Below are 18,708 nucleotides of genomic sequence, written 5' to 3'. Positions count from 1 at the left end.
AAGCAGAAGTTCTATGTAAGCATAGATGAAATTTTACAGAATAAACACTTTTTAAGAACCATACAACAATAAATCATCTCTTCGTTTTTTAAATAGATAATTAGGTAGCATAATTCATATGTAATATTTGAACATGAATTGACCGAATTGCTTCAAAATGTATGTTTGGGACAAGCTTGTCAGAAAAAAGTGTACAAAGATAGACTAATGTAAGATATACATTAGAAGATAATTTGTAAATTGTCCTCTGAGATGATAAAGAGGCCTTTATAATAATCTGGAGAAGGTCTTAACGATATAATTACTTTATAATCTATGTGTTCATTCTTCTTTATTTATGTTTCAGTTTCTGCACTTTTCTTCTTTCAGTTCATTTTCCAGCTCACAATCTTTAAAGATTATATTCACTTTTCTTTTTGTGTTAAATTTGAGCATATTGGTTATAAAGTAAAATGACATTTGTTTTCTTAGGTTGCTCCAAGCAGTGGTGGGTGTAGTTAAAAGATGTATTGAAAGATATTGGTAAGTTTGCACAAGGGCTTGTGCATATTTTATGCAGTGAAAATCTTTGCACATTCAGCAGTCTGTGAATTTGTATTGTTAATTTTGAACTCCCCAAATTGAATCACATTAAGTTTATTTGCTCTAAATTGGAAAAGATTGTTTAAAACAATAGTGAAACTAGTAGATATCTACATTACTTGAATGGCAAAGAGCTTTGCCACCTTCTCGTTGAGTTAAATTGAGTTCAACTGGTTCATGGGACAGTTGACCAAATGTGACGGGAACGAGCCATACTCTATCCGTTAAAAAGCTCAACTTTATCATTTTGTAATGTCTTACCCCTTTATTTTTTCCCTACAACATCCTATTAATAGTAAGTACTAATAGAAATTGCTTTGAATAAAACATCATCTTATCAACTTTATGTATATCTCCCTCTCACACAGAGGTTCCATTTCTTCTTTGCAGGATACACTTTTTCTGTGATTGTGGTCTTGCCCTGGCAGGCTACAGTGGAAGTGACTGAAGGCTTCGGAAGTGGAGTTGAAGATAGGAACCACACTGTTTACAAAAAGAAAAAGAAAGAAAAGTTGGCTCCTGTTCACACTTATCCAACTGGTTTTATGATGTCTTTAGAATAAGGAAAATGATGCTCACAGCTACATTCCAGCATGTGGGTGGTGGGTGGGAAAAAAGGAGAGAAAAGAAGGCAGGCAGGGTGCTCCAGTGACCTGGATAAACTTACTCGATTATGGCAATTCATTTTTATTCCAAATCATTCTCAAGTGAAAAAAAAAAAAAAAACCTAATCTAAAAGTAGGATAAGGGGAAGGAAAAGCTTCAGAGTATGGGACTCTGATTGGGAGACTTAAATTCATAAAGGGAGTTATTATTATCTTTAAAAGGATCATTATCATCATTTAAACAATTTTGTTTATAATATAAAAGTGTAAGTGGAATTTAAAACATTTCTTATTTGAGTACTCCTCTAGCAATTCTTGCTGCACACACTTTATTGAATTGTACACAATTATTCTTCTGAAATTTGAAGCTATGAAGAAACACTCAGCATGTGACATGATTCACTTTCCACACACAGAGCAAACACCAACATTCCACATAAAGGTAGTAAGTAATACACAGTAATAATCCAAGATTATTACCCAGAGGGGAGTAAAAGACCTAAAATTATATTTTTGGTTTTCTAAATGTGGGTTTTCTTTCCTTTTCTGAGTCTCCTGCCTCATTATTGGAAGGAGGGAAAAAATCACTGTCTACAGAGAGACCACAGGATTAATTAATGAATTTTATAAAGGGTTTATGTAAACACTTGCAGGTTTTTATAAGGGAAATAGTATTGACTTGCGTTGCATCCTATGGCCAACAATGCGAAATGACTCTCCTTGGTTATGGTGTTAAAAGAATTGAAAAATCCAAAAATTTTCATGGAAAATAAGGTTTATTTCTGAGGCAAAAGTTGGTTTTATTTTTAAATACTCTTCCTTTAAAACTGACTTTGGTGGATGAGCTAATGCAATGATAATAAGGCAAGGAATTTAAAAATGTAGTAACAAGTTTGAATTCAGAAAGCATGAAACAGGGTTTAGGTTACTCATTACTTTATAATATGCTAGATGTCCTGTCATCTTATAAGAAAGAATAATTATATAAGTGATAAAATGTAGATTTGGGATTGAATGTAAATGTATGTAATTAACTGAATAACGATTCCCGTAAATTACTCAGAATTTTATGTGTCTACATCAACTAAAAAAATTACCTTAACTCCTTGTTTCCTAAGATCTCAAAGTAGTTACATATAAATTATCTCATATATTGTGAAAATATTGCTGTAAAATAGGATAGTACTTTTGATATTAGATCCACTTTTAAAAACTGAAGGATCACAATTTAATGGTTAAGTTCTCTGAAATTAAAGCTGATGATGTATGTGAGACAGCACAGGAACTTGGGCCCAGGGCCAAAGGAATGCTGGATGGCCAGGAGAAATGCTGGATAAGCTGATCACAAGAATGCCACTATCCCATGACTTCCTACACAAATGTGAAGAAGTAGCTGATTATTATCTCCCTTTTAACCACTTTCTTCCTTGCAAATGTCAAACCACTGCTCTGCATGCAGGTGCACTTGATCAAGATTTGACCTCTGTACAACCTTCCTGGGATGGTGACAGTTAGCATTCCGTCATCTTGCCCCCATAGCACAGGCTCAAACATTGTTACCAGGCAACACGACTGGAAAGAAATGCCTGACTTCTTCAAAAAGCCCACCAGTTTTTCAAAAAGCCCTCCTTTTCAGAAAAGTCTGTTCTGTAACCAGTTTATAAAAGTAGTCAAGAGGCCTCAGCCCCAGCGCCCATTTGAAGGAAATTCCTTTCCTCCATGCCGCCTCCCTTGTGCTCACACATAAGCTTAATAATTTGTCTGGAAATTTTTCTGGGGTTTCCTCTCAATCTTTACCTTGGGGAACTCAAGAACTCCAAGGCTGGTAAACATATGAAAGAAGTTAATTGGGGGTATGATCTTTCAATGAGGTTGAGGCATGCAGAGTGAAAAGTCTAATTTTTTCTCCCCAATTTTTTACTGATTTAACTTCTGCTTCCCTTTCTTAATTATGTGTCTTTTATCTTTGGGGTTAAAGTTAAAAGAACAGTAATTAATTTGTTTCTTTCATTTGTTAGTGTATTAAAATAACCTGAAAAGTACTCTGCTCACACTGCCATTTGACTTAGTTATAACAGCACCAATTCTTAGATGTTTTCATAGCTAGTCTCTAAGACCTTCCAAACCAAGTGAATAAATCCTCAATAAATTGTTTGACATTTTCGAGTACTAAAATAGTTCAAATAGTTTCCTATATCCTGCACCCCTCCTCATTTTATTTCACATCTGTGTTTGCCACTAATTAATACCATCTCTTTTTTTTTATTATTCTTCAAATATAGAGGCTTTAGAAAATATTTCCCTCTGAGAACTATCTATTATACAATTTTTTTATTGCTATGCAGGTTAATTTGACCGCCCTTTTTTTTTTCCTAGAGTAAGAAAAATTTGAAATCTTTCTTTAGGAAATGAGTATGAAGTGAATTTGTGTTTATATCTAGAGCAAGGTAGTAGACATTTGTCTTATTTACTTAGCTATAACCATGATTTTTTTAAAAAACGTTTTTGACTATAGCTTTCTTTTGTATTTCACCCACATATAACCCAAAATGGTAAATCAAAAATCAAGAAATAAAGTTTAATTTAAAAATTGTTTAGAAGACTTATACTGTGAATATTTATGATGCCATTTATTCTGCTTTTCCTCCTTATTTTTCAACTTATTTTCACAGGCATAATAAAGCTTGTTTTTAACAAGAGTCCTTGTAATAATCTCTTGATCCCTCTTAGATAATATATCCTACATATAATGCCACAAAAACAGACAATATACATCTTAAAAAATTCCAGATTCAATGGTAAGTGTAGTTCTAAACATAGGCAGTAGATACTTTACATAGGGGTATCAAAGAAAAAGAACCACACTAAAAGATTCAAGATTATGGATCAAAGCTCCAGAAATATAAAAGAAAACAAAGATTAAGGCAAAAAGAAAAAGACTAGTCAATTTGCATAGTTTCCTCTTATATTTACATAGTGTCTGCTTCTGAGATGTGTTCAGCACAAAACAGGGCACAAAAGCAGTATCCCTTCTGTTTTCCTTCTACCCGCAAACATTTTGGAAGCCCAAGTCAGCCAACAATTGGACATGAAAGTCATGCAAGAATTGTAATAGTAATAGGAAAAAGAGTATATATTTTTGCAAAACATTACTTTTCATTCCAGCAGGAGAAAATATGCACGGCTGTTTATCTTGGTTTTGCTGCTCCTTTGCACTGTCCAATATGGGCTGGCTGGCTGGAGGGCTTTCCACAGTCGCTTACAAGAGCTTCACTATTCATTAGGGCAATAAGGAGATGCTTTTGAGTGTGTTGAGCTAAAAGCTCTATTTAGTCTTTCACTCAATCTGCTTATGTAACTTAAATATTTTTAGTGCCCAGGAGTTCAAAGCAGCTAATGTGTTGTGTTTCAGAATGACAAATAGAGCACACTAAAAACAGCATTAGAATGTTTTCCTAAGCAAGTTTCAGGGAAATGTGTGGTGCTCTGAATGGAACTCCACATAGCATTTTGGCTATCGAGCATTTCCTTCCTTGTGCTCAGGCCTGAATGAGCCGTTGTGCCTGGCCTTCCCTGCCCCTCAATTGGTCTGGGCCTAACCATGAACAAGCATAAGCAGAAGCTGAATTCATATGTGGCTCCCAAGCAACAGAAAGGAAATATCCCTTCTGATAATTTATTGCTGAGATAAGTCCAGATGTAGATTCCTATTTCACTGAATAAGGCGTCTTCTCAGCTCGGCTCTCATCTTGAATGGCAGCCGCGGAATTCCTACCAGTGGTTACCAAGAGAACACACTGTTTTTTATCGAGGTATGAGATATGAACAGCCTTGTAGAATTAATCCATTCTAGGGAACATATTAGAAGGCATTTCTACTATATCCTGACCGTTACCAGGAAACTATTAGAGATATTATAATAACTCAATAGCATTCCAGCTTTATTTCATTTCCAGAGGCATTTGATTTATGAAAATCTTATTAATGGAAAATATCACAGACTTTACTCACTTGCTGATGTGATCAATTAGAGAAAGAAATTTTTATTAGTTCCTTGCATTCAGCAGATGCTGCCTTAAAAAATAAGGGTCTTTTAAATATTGAATGTCATTCAAGATATTTTAATATCTTAATTAGAATAAAAGAGTTCCAAAACACAATCGCAAAGCTGTTTTTTATCACCCCAAATGCAAAGAATACCAGTGATTCAGTTGATCTTCATATAAATTTTAGACCACATGGAAGGTTCATTGAGTACTACTGTCAGTGAGAGAACACTAAAGACCTTAGTGGTCATGCTTTATGACATTTTTCTCACAACAGTGTCCTAAAATATAGAATATTTTTGAATCTTGAATAAATTGCCATAGACTAATTCGAAAAGTTCCAGGCTGTAAACCATGAATTTAGTTTGATTTAGTCAAACATATGCTATATGTTGAGAAAATGTGAGTGTATCCCAGAAGAATATATGTGACTATAAAATTTAATGAAACTAACCAATTTTTTAGGATCTGTTTTGAAAGATTAATCCTTATCTCAAGAAATGTATGCTTTCTGTGTTTTAATTTTTTAATACATTCAACTTTTTACTCCTCTTTCTTTACCCTTTTTTCTTCTGCTCTGACAACTTCCTATATCAGATCACTCTGCACACCAACACAAATATTTACAACTCATTTTTCTTTTTCCATATTTTCCTCAAAATTCAGACATACAAATTAGCATATATAGGGAAAGTTTTGGTCATTAATTACAAAATGGGATTATTTAATATACTTTTCTTCATCTTACCTTCTAGCAATGCATTGTAAAAAAAAAACCTTTCACATTAGATTTTATAGCTCCAATTTATTTTTTAATAAATGCAAAAAAAATCATAGAGTAGCTATGTCTTAATTTATTATTCATTCTATATTGATTTGCATTCACTTTTTTCTAATTTACCTTTATCCATTACAGGGTAAGCATACTTATGTAAAGGTGTTTTTAGTTATTGATGCTTTTGTTTTCAAGTAATGAATTCCCAGGAATGAAATTTTTGGTGAAAGACCTTAACTTATATTTAATATTAAGAGATATTGTCAGATGCTTTCCAAAACAGGCTGTAACACTTTATATTTCCATCAGCCATATGTGAAAACTACCTTTTCCCCACAAATCATGAGAAGAACACAAGAAGGCAATAGAGCAATATATTTGAAATACTGAGAAAAAAACTTAACACATTAATTCTATTTCCATCAGACTATCACTTTAAAATCAAGGACGAAGTAAAGGTACTTTCAACATATAAGTATTTAGAAGGCTTTCTCATGCATAATTTGTCCAAAGTATCACTAGAAAATATACTGTAGCAGAAAGAAAGATAAATTCAAGATATATAATGAGATCAAAAAGCAATAAAAAGCTATTAAAAATTTAAAAGCTCAGAAAAATTATATAACATAAGGTTATCATTATTAATTGAAACGTAGATATTCATCACAGAATCATTCGTATATACCTACGTAAATTATACATAAAGTTTGTAAGAGTTAAAGTTCATTCTTAAAATTTAAAAATGTCCTTTTTTTACCTTAAATTTACAAATACAATGAAATGTTTTTATTGGAAAATTCTTATTGAAGACTCTCAATAAATTAATATTCATTGCTAAGGGAACATTATATCTAAATGATAGAATGAAGGATTCTACATAACCTCTAAATGAGATTTGGTGTTAATTGAGATATTCATTTAAAATAAATGTTAAAATGATATACATAAGCTTTTCACACATGTGAAAATAAGTACTTAATGTTCAATGCTATGGCAGTCACACCGAAATTCCATTAAAGTTTGTATACTATTAGGGAGGCATTGTAAATAAATGAAAGAAAGAATCAAGTCAAATAAAAAATAACGATGTCAAGGACATCTCATGGCAATATAAAGATGAATGCCAAGTGCATTGAAGTTAGGGTTACTTGTCTCTAAGAAAGACAGCTACACGTAAAATGCAAGATCCTTGGCACATCTCGTGCAAAAAGAATATTAAACTATTCACCATATATTATTAAACATAACATCTAAAAGAAAAGTAAAGAATGCTTGAGCAAAGCCACAAAGTAGTGACTTATTGTTAAATTTCCATGTATGCATAGCTATGCCATTTTGTTTCTTTGGTGTATAGGTGCGAGTTCTATGATGCCTTCTTCTTTGTATCTTTAGTGGTCACCATGCCATCATTTTCTCTAGAGCTTTTCAAGTCCATCCTTCTTATTTATTTCCTGCATGACTTCTTAAAGGCTCATAATTCATTTCTCCTACACAGTTTCTTTTCATTCTAACTATACTATTCCTGGAATTTTCTTCATAAATCACCCCCTGAGCATGTCAAAAAACAAAAACAAAAACAGAACAAAACAAACAAAAACTCTTAACAGTCATTTGTTTTTGATAACTTTAAAGCAAATTCCTTAGTGACGATTTCGATACCCTAAATATCTCTGTCCTTTAATTACCTTCTCTACTGCTAACTTAATGTATGTTATATTTCTTATAAACTGAAATACAGATGTACTCCTTACATAGCTTTTACTTTCAACATTTTAAATTAGTTCCTTTGCTTATGGTGTTTCCTTTTCTAGAATTTTTTTCCACTACGTTTTCACAAGTCCAACTTGTACTTCTGCTCCAAGCTTCAGAATATGGACACCTTCTCCATGAACCATGCCTTGATCCCTCAGCTGGAAGTTCTCTCTGTCTTCTCTGGAATGCCATTTTATTTATGGAGAGGAAATGCCATTTATATTTGTTGAATCCTAAACATGTGTTAGAACTGTATTAAAGCTTCATCTATAATATCTCATTAATAAAATAGATAAAGGCTATAATAATTTTCTCATTTTAGAGCTGAGAAAACTGAGTCTTGTAGAGGTTAAGAGCCCCATTCAAGTTTTTCCATCTCATAAATTATGGAAGTGACTAAGCTTGTCAAAGGGCAGGAGCTTACATTCTTGTCTATTAAGCTCCAGAGACATATATTGGTATATGACTTGTTAAGCATAAAAGAAGGTTAGAAATGGATGTGGTAAGTTTAAAGAAAACATTAATGTGGTTACGCTAATGAAATGTACAAAAAATAAAGAGAAATTCTGTGCCGAGTGATAAGGAGGATCAACAGAAGTGAGAACAGAAGAGAGTGGGCAGAAGAAAAGACCTAAGAGGGCTATGCTGCAGCCTTCTCCATTCTCTTCTGTCTTTAGAAGAGTGACATATTCCCCTAGATAGTGATAATTTTGACAATGACTTGCACTGCTTTGAAGTTCTGAATCTGGCATTCAAGCCAATGTCTGCCCAAACCGTTTTCATTACATTACTTCTAATTTTCTCTCTTTTACAGAGAAAAATGTCCAATTACCTTTAAGTTACTTTTTAACAAGTATCCTTTCCTGACATTAATCTTTGATCATATAGTAAGAACTTCCAAAATGTTTGAGCCGCTCTGGTCCTGTCAGGAATCTTTACTCAGGATTGGAAACAATGATAAAAACTCCAAGTGATTGTGGCCCAGATGCAATGGTAACATAATGTCCTGTAGAAGAGCAGACAGATGCTGACTGTTTATCATTCCATCAACGTCCATCAAAGAGAAAGGCTGGCAGGAAGCCAATCTTTCACTTGTGCTCCAAATAACACTTAGCTTATTGGTCATTTAGAGGTACTTTAAATCTCATTAGAACAACTTTGAAAGGATTTCACATAAAGATTTTAAAAGCCACATTATCTTAACTTCCTTATAATACCCTTCTAATTACAAAAGTAAAAATGTGTTCTTTCATTTTGTATATCTATATCTATGTTATATTAACATATTACTTTATATATTAAAATGTTTAATAATTAATTATCAGTAGATAATAATATATCACACAGATATTCCTATAAAACACATCAGTAATATCTGAAATTATAGTGGAGCACATTGTCTTCTCAAGATCACCCTGTGAAATTACAGTCATGAACCAAAATCAGAGCTCTGTGTATTGATTTGCATGGCCCTACGCTTAGCAAGAGTAACAAGATCTAGAAATGAAATTATGATTGCCTCATTTTCAGTAGATACCGCAGTTGAAAGGGAAGCCATCATGCAAGACTTGGAAAAAGAGACGGAAGACAACTAGTAATGTGACACTTTGCTGACCACCATCTTCAGCCTATAAAAGTGGTTTGGAGAAAATGAGAACACAATTGGAGCTTAGGAGATTTTGGAAGGAGTTGGTAGGCTTTTTGATCTAACCACTCATCCCCGTTATTCTAAGGGATAACATAGGAAATATTTCTATTCTTATCAGCCTAGAAAAAAGGGCTTTAGTGGGACTTAGCACAACCAATTGCAAAACTTAATATATGGCCTCACAATTTTGTGGACATAGTGAACATGGTCTGACTCATCTGGCAAGTTGAAAGGGCCAGAGAATGGTCTTCTGATGTCAAACACAGAAAGTTCAAATTTGTTGGAGCAAATTTGAGTATTTCTCAATGTCTACACATAGGCTACGTACAATAGCATGCTGCCATAGGTTATTTTTGGATGTTATCTAGAGGATACCTAGAGGGAAACACAGACACTAATGTAAGAGGAAGACCTGTGAATTTGCAGAGGCTAAGAACAAAGCTATAAATAACCAGTCAAAGAAGATCCATTTGGCCACATCAAAGGAAGGACCTGCAGGTAAAAGATGCCCAGTAAGAAGGAATCTTTCAAAAGATCATGAATATACTCAGAATAAAAAAAAAAAAAAAAGCAGCTTTAAACAGCTGCCAAGCACTAAGTGGCTGAGCCAGTGACATGTTGGATAGTGCCGGTCAAATAAAGCCTTCTTGATACCATTCCTCCTCTATCCCTTCCCCCAAAATTAAAATGAAGGAGAACAGATAGGAAGGACAATAAGATGCCAAATATGGCCCTTTTTTACTTCAGGTATCTATAAAAAGAAATATACTTAAGAGAAAGAGAATACACTTAAGCGAATTTTTCAAATTTTGATTATTATTATTATTATTTTTTAATGCCTAACAGCACCTGGTTTTCCTAGGTGGTCTCTCATCCAAGTACTAACCCAGCCCAACCCTGCTTAGCTTCCGAGATCAGACGAGATCAGGCACATTGAGAATGGCATGGCCATAGACCCCAAATTTTGATTATTAATGAAATTGAGACTCAGAATTTTTTAAATCAATACTATCCTATATTTAAGGCCATTTTATGGTCTAAAAGAGAGCAAAGACTTCATGGAATTTGCCCAGATTTTCATTCAGGTGATAAACTAACATCCTAGATTAAATTAAAATTAAAGCTGATTTCTATTATAATATTAGCTATAATACATTACATTATTATATTATTACAGTTTCAAAGACACATTAGAAGAAAAAATGCAAATACTTTCTACAAACAGTTTGTCTACACTAACAATGAATTCTCAGCCAATATGTGAGTATTCTTTTACAACAGTAATGCCCCTTTTCCATTACAGTCATTGGGAGACTCACCACTTGTATTCATTTGGGAATCTTTTCATAAATATAATAACGTGTTTTGTGAAGTCTATGATTATTTTCAGATTTGATATAAACATTGTTTCTAAAGAATACTGATAATATTCCAGGAAAGATAAAACATAACTCTAGTTCTGAAACTTATTTGAAATTCATTTTGCTCCAAAGTAGCACTAAATGTCACTTTAATCATATTGAGGTTACACTATCTAAAAAATAGAATAATTTTTGTTTAATTTTACAATAGTCATTGTCACAATATAAATGAACTTACAAAAAGAAAGAACTTCATTCTTTGTTTTTGTTTTTTTTTGTCAACAAAAACCAACTACTACTTTCAAGACTTTTGCTATTATGTTTGCAATTTAGTAAAGGCAAATGTGCATTTAAATGGTGCTGAAATGGCAAATGCATTTAAATGGCAAATGTGCATTTAAATGGTGTCTAAAGCACATGTTGCATATCTCTGTAGTATTTAATATGCTTTGATAATGCATTGGAACCTTATTGTAGTACTGTGCATCATGGATTAGGATTTGACATAAGGAGGATATCACCTTGGTATCACTTCAGGAAATTTAGTTACTGGAGGACAAAAGAACCTTGTTAATAAGGCCTGTAGACTACACCTACAACCTAGACTCTGGCCATAGGGATATTGGAAGTCTTTACTAGGAGTGTACAATTGCTTCTCAGTTTCTTCTTTGTTTCTGAATCACTGACCTTCAGGGACTCAATTTTAAGTTAACAACTGATATGATTCTACACAACTTGTCTTTTCCTCAAAAGATTTGTTCTCATATAATTTTTTAAATCTTATTTATAAAATTCTATTGAAGATAGTGATATTCCATGTTTACTCATTCAAAATACACAGTCAATTGAAAATAAAATATCAAAAATATGACCAGAGAAGAGAGATTGTTTTTCTATTGTATCTATTCAGCTTTGGTTTATCTTACCTGTGAACACACAATTTCCATCACACTGAATCAATAATATAATGAGACAGATTCATTATTAAGCTTCATTAAGAGGTTAGAACTATTGAGAAATTATTTAAAAGGGAAATGACATACTAAAAAAAAGGAGATAAAAAATTATGATGAGAAAATTGTGTTTTTGATATAATATAACAAGTGTATCCAAAATAGATTTTAGAGCAAACAAAATGAACAGAAACAGATTAAAAAAAAAAAAAAACAGCAAGATTTACTTGATGACTTTGGGAGATGAAAAAATATAATTTTGAGGAGTCAAAAATTCTGAAGTTCAGAGGCAAGGATAATTGTGTGTACTGTTAAGAAAGAATAATCAATTGGGAATATATATGAATGGTAGATGTTGATGAGATATTCATATACAGACATTGAAGAAGAAGTACGGATTGTTCTAAAGAAGAGAGCATACTAGTCTAAAGATCATCTAAGATCATCTGTACGCAGATACTAACTAAAATCTGGAGTTATAATTATGCTTCATGGAAAATGATGAATGTACTCATACTCCATGGGGAACAAATAACTTCCTCATGGTCATTAAATTTTCTCTGGAAATGGAGGATGAGCATTCATCCTTTAATAAAAGTTCACGCACTGGTAGCCAGTTAAATAATCTTTGTTACTGCATGACAGAAAAACATTCCATTCCTCTACTTTCCCTTCAGTGGCCCTGACATTTGAGCCATTTGAACAGGAAAAAGTTGTTTACACACCATATCTTTCAGTCTTAATTATCTACTATGGCACAATTTTCTGAAAAATTTTGACTATTCTGTGCTAGTATGATCATTTGTGATATAATAATTTTTAATAGATGTTTTAATTTTAAGCTAATTTAATTTTGAATAGGCAATATTTAAAAAATATAAGACTATTTTCTGCAGTTAATAACTGCAGAATATAAAATGAAAATCTCCCTTCCATTCCAGTTCAATACTGCCCAAAGTAAACATTACTTTTAGTCCCCCCTTTTTTATTTCCAGAATGTCTTTATGAATATACATCTAAATATAATTTCCCATCATTTTACAAAAAAGGAAGTCTATTATACACATCATTTTGTATCTTGCTTTTTATCATTTAACAATGCCATAGATGTCCTAATTCTTTTGTATAGTTGTTTTTTTTTCTGTTAATTTGTTTAATTAATCCTCAAATAATGGGCCTTTATTTCCAGATGTTTCCATTAGAAACAATGTTGAAATGAACAAACTTATATAAGATCATTTCACATTTCTGCAAATAAATCTGTAGATTAAACTCTAAGAATACAGATGGTTGTTCTTATTTTTATTTCTACAGATAAAAAACAGTCAATCTAAAAATGCCTTACATTTATAAATGCTTTTATATGAATTATATTAATATATTACTCTAATATACTATAAATGCTTTTATATGAATTATATTAATATATTACTCTAATATACTACTCTAATAGTATTTTTAAAAATCCTCCAAACTGCATCTAATGAAGAATAGCTATGTGACCTTGAAAAAATTATTTAAAATCTTTATGATTCAGTTTCATCAACTAAAGGGTGAATAATAGTCATATCTACCTTAGAGGGGTTATTTTAAAGACCAAATGAAAATAACATATGTTAAATATTCAGCTATTCCCTGGGACATACTAAATGTTCAAAAAAGGCTAACTAGTATTGTTACTATTCTAAAGTGTAATAAAATTAGTGATATTTTATAAAATACTTGGACTAAGCATTGACTTGATAAACATTGTTGCAAAACAACTAGAAGTTAAGTCTTTATTTTTTGGTTTCTTAATTTTAAAATATCTTACTAATCAGGATGGTTTATACCTTAAATAGCTAATATAGATTCCTAGAGCAAGGGTCAAAATTAATGATAGTGGATACAAATTTATATTTCAAGAAATCTTAATAATTGCTTTAGTTGATTTCTTTACAGCTTTCATTATATAATGGGGTTGACAAATAGCTGTAAAAGTGTTAGGGTTGAAAGTATCCCCTCTGACATTTTCTGACTTTCTCTTTGTGCTTACATTATGACTATGAACATTAAAGTATAGATTTTTTGCAGTAATATTTTTCAGGCACTTGCCATTTTTGATATGTTTAGTAAATAGTAATGTGTTGAAATACATGGAAATGATCAAATTAGGAATAGTGATTGAGTGGATCCTTCCAGGTTGTCAGACTCTCACTGGTATTTTTTATGTATACATAGACACAAATTATATATGGACCATATAACTTATTGTCCAAGCTGGGCTAGTTTTGAAAGTGAAAGAGAATGAGAACAAACTAAAATTACTCTGAGCAAACTGAGAATTGTCATCCAAAATATGTGACTGTGATGTTTGATATACATTGTTTGAGAACTTCAATTTTTTTGTTACTTTATGACAAAAGTAAAAGTTAAGTGGAAGATATAATATTTTTTCTTGCACTGAAGTGACTTTCTTGGTTTTGTTCACCCTAGTTGGGAGATAATTGGTACAGATGACTTCTTTAAAAAATTTTTCTGTGAATTGAAGGAAATAGATTGGTAGAGAAGGAAGGAGATTTTAAAAGTTTGTTTAAAAAGCACAGATGAATGGAAGTATTTTGGTTTAGTGCAGCAATGGAGTGATGCAAAGACAGAGGAGCTTGAACACTTGAGTTCCATTCCCAGATGGGCCAGTAACTCACTGGATGATCTGCATGACTTCAATTAACCCCGCTGGTCTGTTTGATCATCTGTAAAATAAGAGAGTTCAACTGATGATCTTCACATTTACTTCATTGATTTTTGCCTACAGCAATTAATTTTAACACTGCAACATTTTTAAAGTTCCAACAAATTAGAAATATAGTTTGTATAATCCTTACTTGCTATTTGGGAAAACTCACTACTTGCCAAAACTTATCACTGTTGATGTTGACTTTGATCACCTGGCTGCGGTAGTGTGTTTGTCAGGTTTATTCACTATAAAGTGACTATTTTCCTTTCCATATTATACTTCTTAGAAGTAAGTCAGTAAGTGTAGGCAAACTTCAGGAGTGTGATTGATAGGTTACCTTATTGCTACTGATGAATCATTTCTTCTAGGCCCTCTCAGCTGACAGAGCTAGGAAATATATGGCTATATAATGACCTTTGTGTATACATATATGCTTAAAAATTTATATATTTCACCATCTATATCTATCTTAAGCTAAAAAGGACTTCATACTTACATTTCCAACTCTACTCCATTACCAAATGAATCCTTGTAGCCTTCTCTCCTTGCTTATCTACAACTTCCCAACATCAGTGAGAAAATCTAGCTCCCATCATTCCTTATTCATCTACTTAAATGGTAAATTCCAATATACATATATAGCGGTTTCAGAAATTGTTAACATGCTCCTCCATGGGAAACAACTTTATCAACTAGAGTAAAATGTTTACATAGAGATCCTCCATCTTTAGTCTTATAGTCTCAACTCATTGTCAAAGTTACTTAGGTCGGTGCTTTTTTCCTACATCCCCTTCAATGAGGTTATTTCATATATTTATAGTAAAGTGATTATTTTGTCAGAGTCTGCATTTCATGCTGGAATTTCCTGACCTCCCAGTGGGTTATTCTTTTTTAAAATTTGACATAAGTTAAGGTTGGTTCACTTCATTCTGTGAAGTTATATGGGTTTTGACAAATGCCTAGTGTTGTGTACTACTACCGAACCATACAGAGTAAAAATCACGGTTCTTATTATTCAGCACTACCCCTGCCACTGAACTCCTTAGCAACCACTGATCTGTTTACCATCCACAGAGTTTTTTACCTTTCCCAATATATATGTAAATTGAATCATATAGTATGTAGCTTTTTCAAACTGGCTTCTTCCACTTGGCAATATGCATTTAAGCTTCGTCCATATTGTTGTATGTCTTGATAGCTCATTGCTTTTATCATTGAATAGTATTCCACTGTATGAATGTGTCGCAGGTCATTTATATATTCACCTATTGAAGGGCAACTTCATTGCTCCCAGTTTTTGGAAATTGTGAAAAAACTGTTATATACCTTTATGTGAAAGATTTTGTATGGACATAAATTTTCGTATTAGTCTAGTAAATACCTAGAAACATGATTGCTGGATCATACTATTACTTTTAGCTTTATAAGAAATGTCCAGCTGTCTTCTAAGGCGGTATACCATTTCACATTCCCACTAGCATTAAATGAGAGGTGTTGCTCCTCATATCATCAGCAATCGTACTGTTAGGTTTTAGATTTTGGACATTCTAATAGGTTTGCAGTCATATCGCATTGTTGTTTTGATTTCCATTTCCTAGTGACAAATTATGATGAGCATTTTTTCATATGCTTATTTGCCATATGTATATTTTTCTGAATGAAATGTCTGTTCAGACCCTTTGCTTATGTTCTAATTCGTTTACAGTTGACCCAAACTCAGGTTTGAAATGAGCAGGTCCACTTATATATGGACTTTTTTCAATTAATACTGTAAATGTGTTTTCTTTGTGATAGTATTAATAACATTTGCTTTTCTCTAGCTTACTTTACTGTAAGAACACAGTATATAATGATTATAATATGCAAATGTGTATTAATCCAGGGGTCCCTAATCCCCGGAGCTGCAGACCTGTATCTGTCTGTGGCCTGTTAGGAACCGGGCCTCACGGCAGGAGGTGAGCATCACGCTAGTGAGCAAAGCTTCATCTGTATTTATAGCTCCCTAGGGCTAGCGTCGCTACCTCGGCTCCACCTCAGATCATCAGCTATTAGATTCTCATAGGTGCACCGGTCTCCGGTGCCAAAAATGTTGGGGACCACTGGAGTCAACTATGTTATTGGTAAGGTTTCTGATCAACAGTAGTTTATTAACAGTTAATCTGTGGGGGTGGGTGGGACTATATGTTAATTTTCAATAGCACTGGGGTCAGTGTCTCTAACTCCTGCATTGTTTAAGGGTCAACTGTATTATTTTCTCCTATTGCCTTAAGAATTCTTTGTATATTTTGATTAAAAGTTCTTTCAAATGTGTAATTTGCAAATTTTTTTCCCCAGTTTGTGGCTTGACTATTCATTCTCTTACCAGTATCTTTCACAGAGCAGATGTTTTTAATTTTTTACAGTCTAACATGTTTTATTTTTTATGGATTGTGCTTTTGGTGTTGTATCTAAATCTTCTTCCCCAAAACCCGGTTGGTTCCTTTTTTTTTTCTTTTCTTTTATTCAAAATATTTTTCAAACTTCTCTTGTAATTTCTCCTTTGACCTATGAGTTATTTGAAAACGTATTGTTTAATTAGCAAATATTTGCCGATTTTCCAGCTATCCTTCCATTATAGATTTCTAGTTTAATTCTCTTTAGATCTGAGAACATACTTGTATTTCTATTCTTTTAAATTTTTTAAGAAGTGTTTTATGTCCCAAAATGTGGTCTTTCTCGGTGAATGTTCCATGAGAGCTTGATAAGGATTTGTATTCTGCTGTTGTTAGATGGAGTATTTTATAAATGTTAATTAGGTCAAGTTAATTGATGATTACTGGTGTCCTTAACTGATTTTCACTGCACTGCATCTATCAATTTCTAGCAGAGAGGTTTTGAAGACTCCAACTATAATAGTGAATTTGTAAAATACCATAAAATTATCAAAATATTAAAATGTATAAAATATTTTTTAAAAAATCTTGATCTATTAGCATCTCATAAACAGTGTAAGTGCTCTGCTACTACAGTTGAAAAAAGCACTTTTAATATATTTTTGTTACTTTATAACCCACAAAAGGAAAATTTCTTAAAGTTATCATGTAGGTAAATAAAAACTTGAAATATAACTCATATGTCTTCTTTATTGTATAGTCTTAACATCCTTAAATACATTCAATGCACAGAATTTTTATTTAGAAATAGAGTATTACATATCAAAAAGAAAACATGATGGAAGGTCTTTTGAGCGGGAGTTCTGAGATTGGCACATGGCTATTTACAAAGAAATTGCTTTTAGAAAAAAAATGAATGTATATAGATATTGTGGAAAAACAGATTCATACTTTCTGTGTTGAGATAAAATGATAGGAAACGTAAAATGACATGCTTATAAGAAGTGAAAGATAATTAAGGTATTTGGAATTAGTAAATGTCAATCCAACATTTTCTTTTCTATTTCTTTATCTTTTTCAGGTTTGTGGTGATGCTTTTATTAAGCTGTTGTCTTTTTATCGCCTGCATAGGCAATAGTTCACCAGTCTAAATGCAAATTTATCCCATGATCTGCTCCATGGCCTGAAAATGTGACCTTCAAATATCACTAATCTTCTAAAGAACAAGATAACAGGAAAATAGAATATCACCAGAAAGGATATTTTGAGAAAAACATCATTTGCAAGTTAGTATTTTAAAATGAAATGTCATCAACATTAAAATAAGCTCTAATTTTCAAGGATGACTGATTTATAGTTGGAAAAAAAACCTTCAATAAAACTCAGTGAATTTGTTGTTAGCACATTTGCAAAACAAAATGTAAATTTAAGCTTTCTAATGGAATTATTAAAAGCATGCTTTTTCTTCCCTAATTGAAATGTATAGTTCTATAACCAGAATGTGGTTCCTTATATTAGTCTTTTTGAAGTGTTGGTCCTGTTTTGCATCTTAATTTCTAATACCTAAAGAAATAGGGTAACATTTTTTTTTTTTATGAAACAGAATTAGTAACAAAACTGTTTCTAAGATATATCACTTAAAGAAAAAAATAATGTTATTCACATTATAAATATATAATTTCAATGGAATTAAATCAACTTTTTTATCCCGAGAGTTGTAATTCTGAAAATCTTCCACTGAATGAAAATATAATCACTTAAATAAGCGTCATCTCTTAAACTAAAAGGGAGATGATTCTAAAGTATTTTTAAAGACAGAAAAAATACTTTCAAGGTTTTTTGTTTGTTTGTTTTGATTGTCTGGATGTTCTGTAGTAGGTTTGTTTGAAGCCTGAATC

At 32.2% G+C, this 18,708-nt stretch overlaps 1 pseudogene; it reads right to left on the bottom strand.

Moving 5' to 3' along the window:
- Nucleotides 1-10,245: 10,245 nt before the first annotated feature.
- On the bottom strand, nucleotides 10,246-10,363 carry LOC111742864 (annotated as a pseudogene).
- Nucleotides 10,364-18,708: the final 8,345 nt, after the last annotated feature.

The sequence above is a fragment of the Pteropus vampyrus genome, unplaced genomic scaffold, assembly GCF_000151845.1.
Source record: "Pteropus vampyrus isolate Shadow unplaced genomic scaffold, Pvam_2.0 Scaffold102, whole genome shotgun sequence".
Taxonomy (NCBI): domain Eukaryota; kingdom Metazoa; phylum Chordata; class Mammalia; order Chiroptera; family Pteropodidae; genus Pteropus; species Pteropus vampyrus.
Note: the sequence above shows the minus strand (reverse complement) of the source record. Positions and strands in the feature narration are given on the sequence as shown.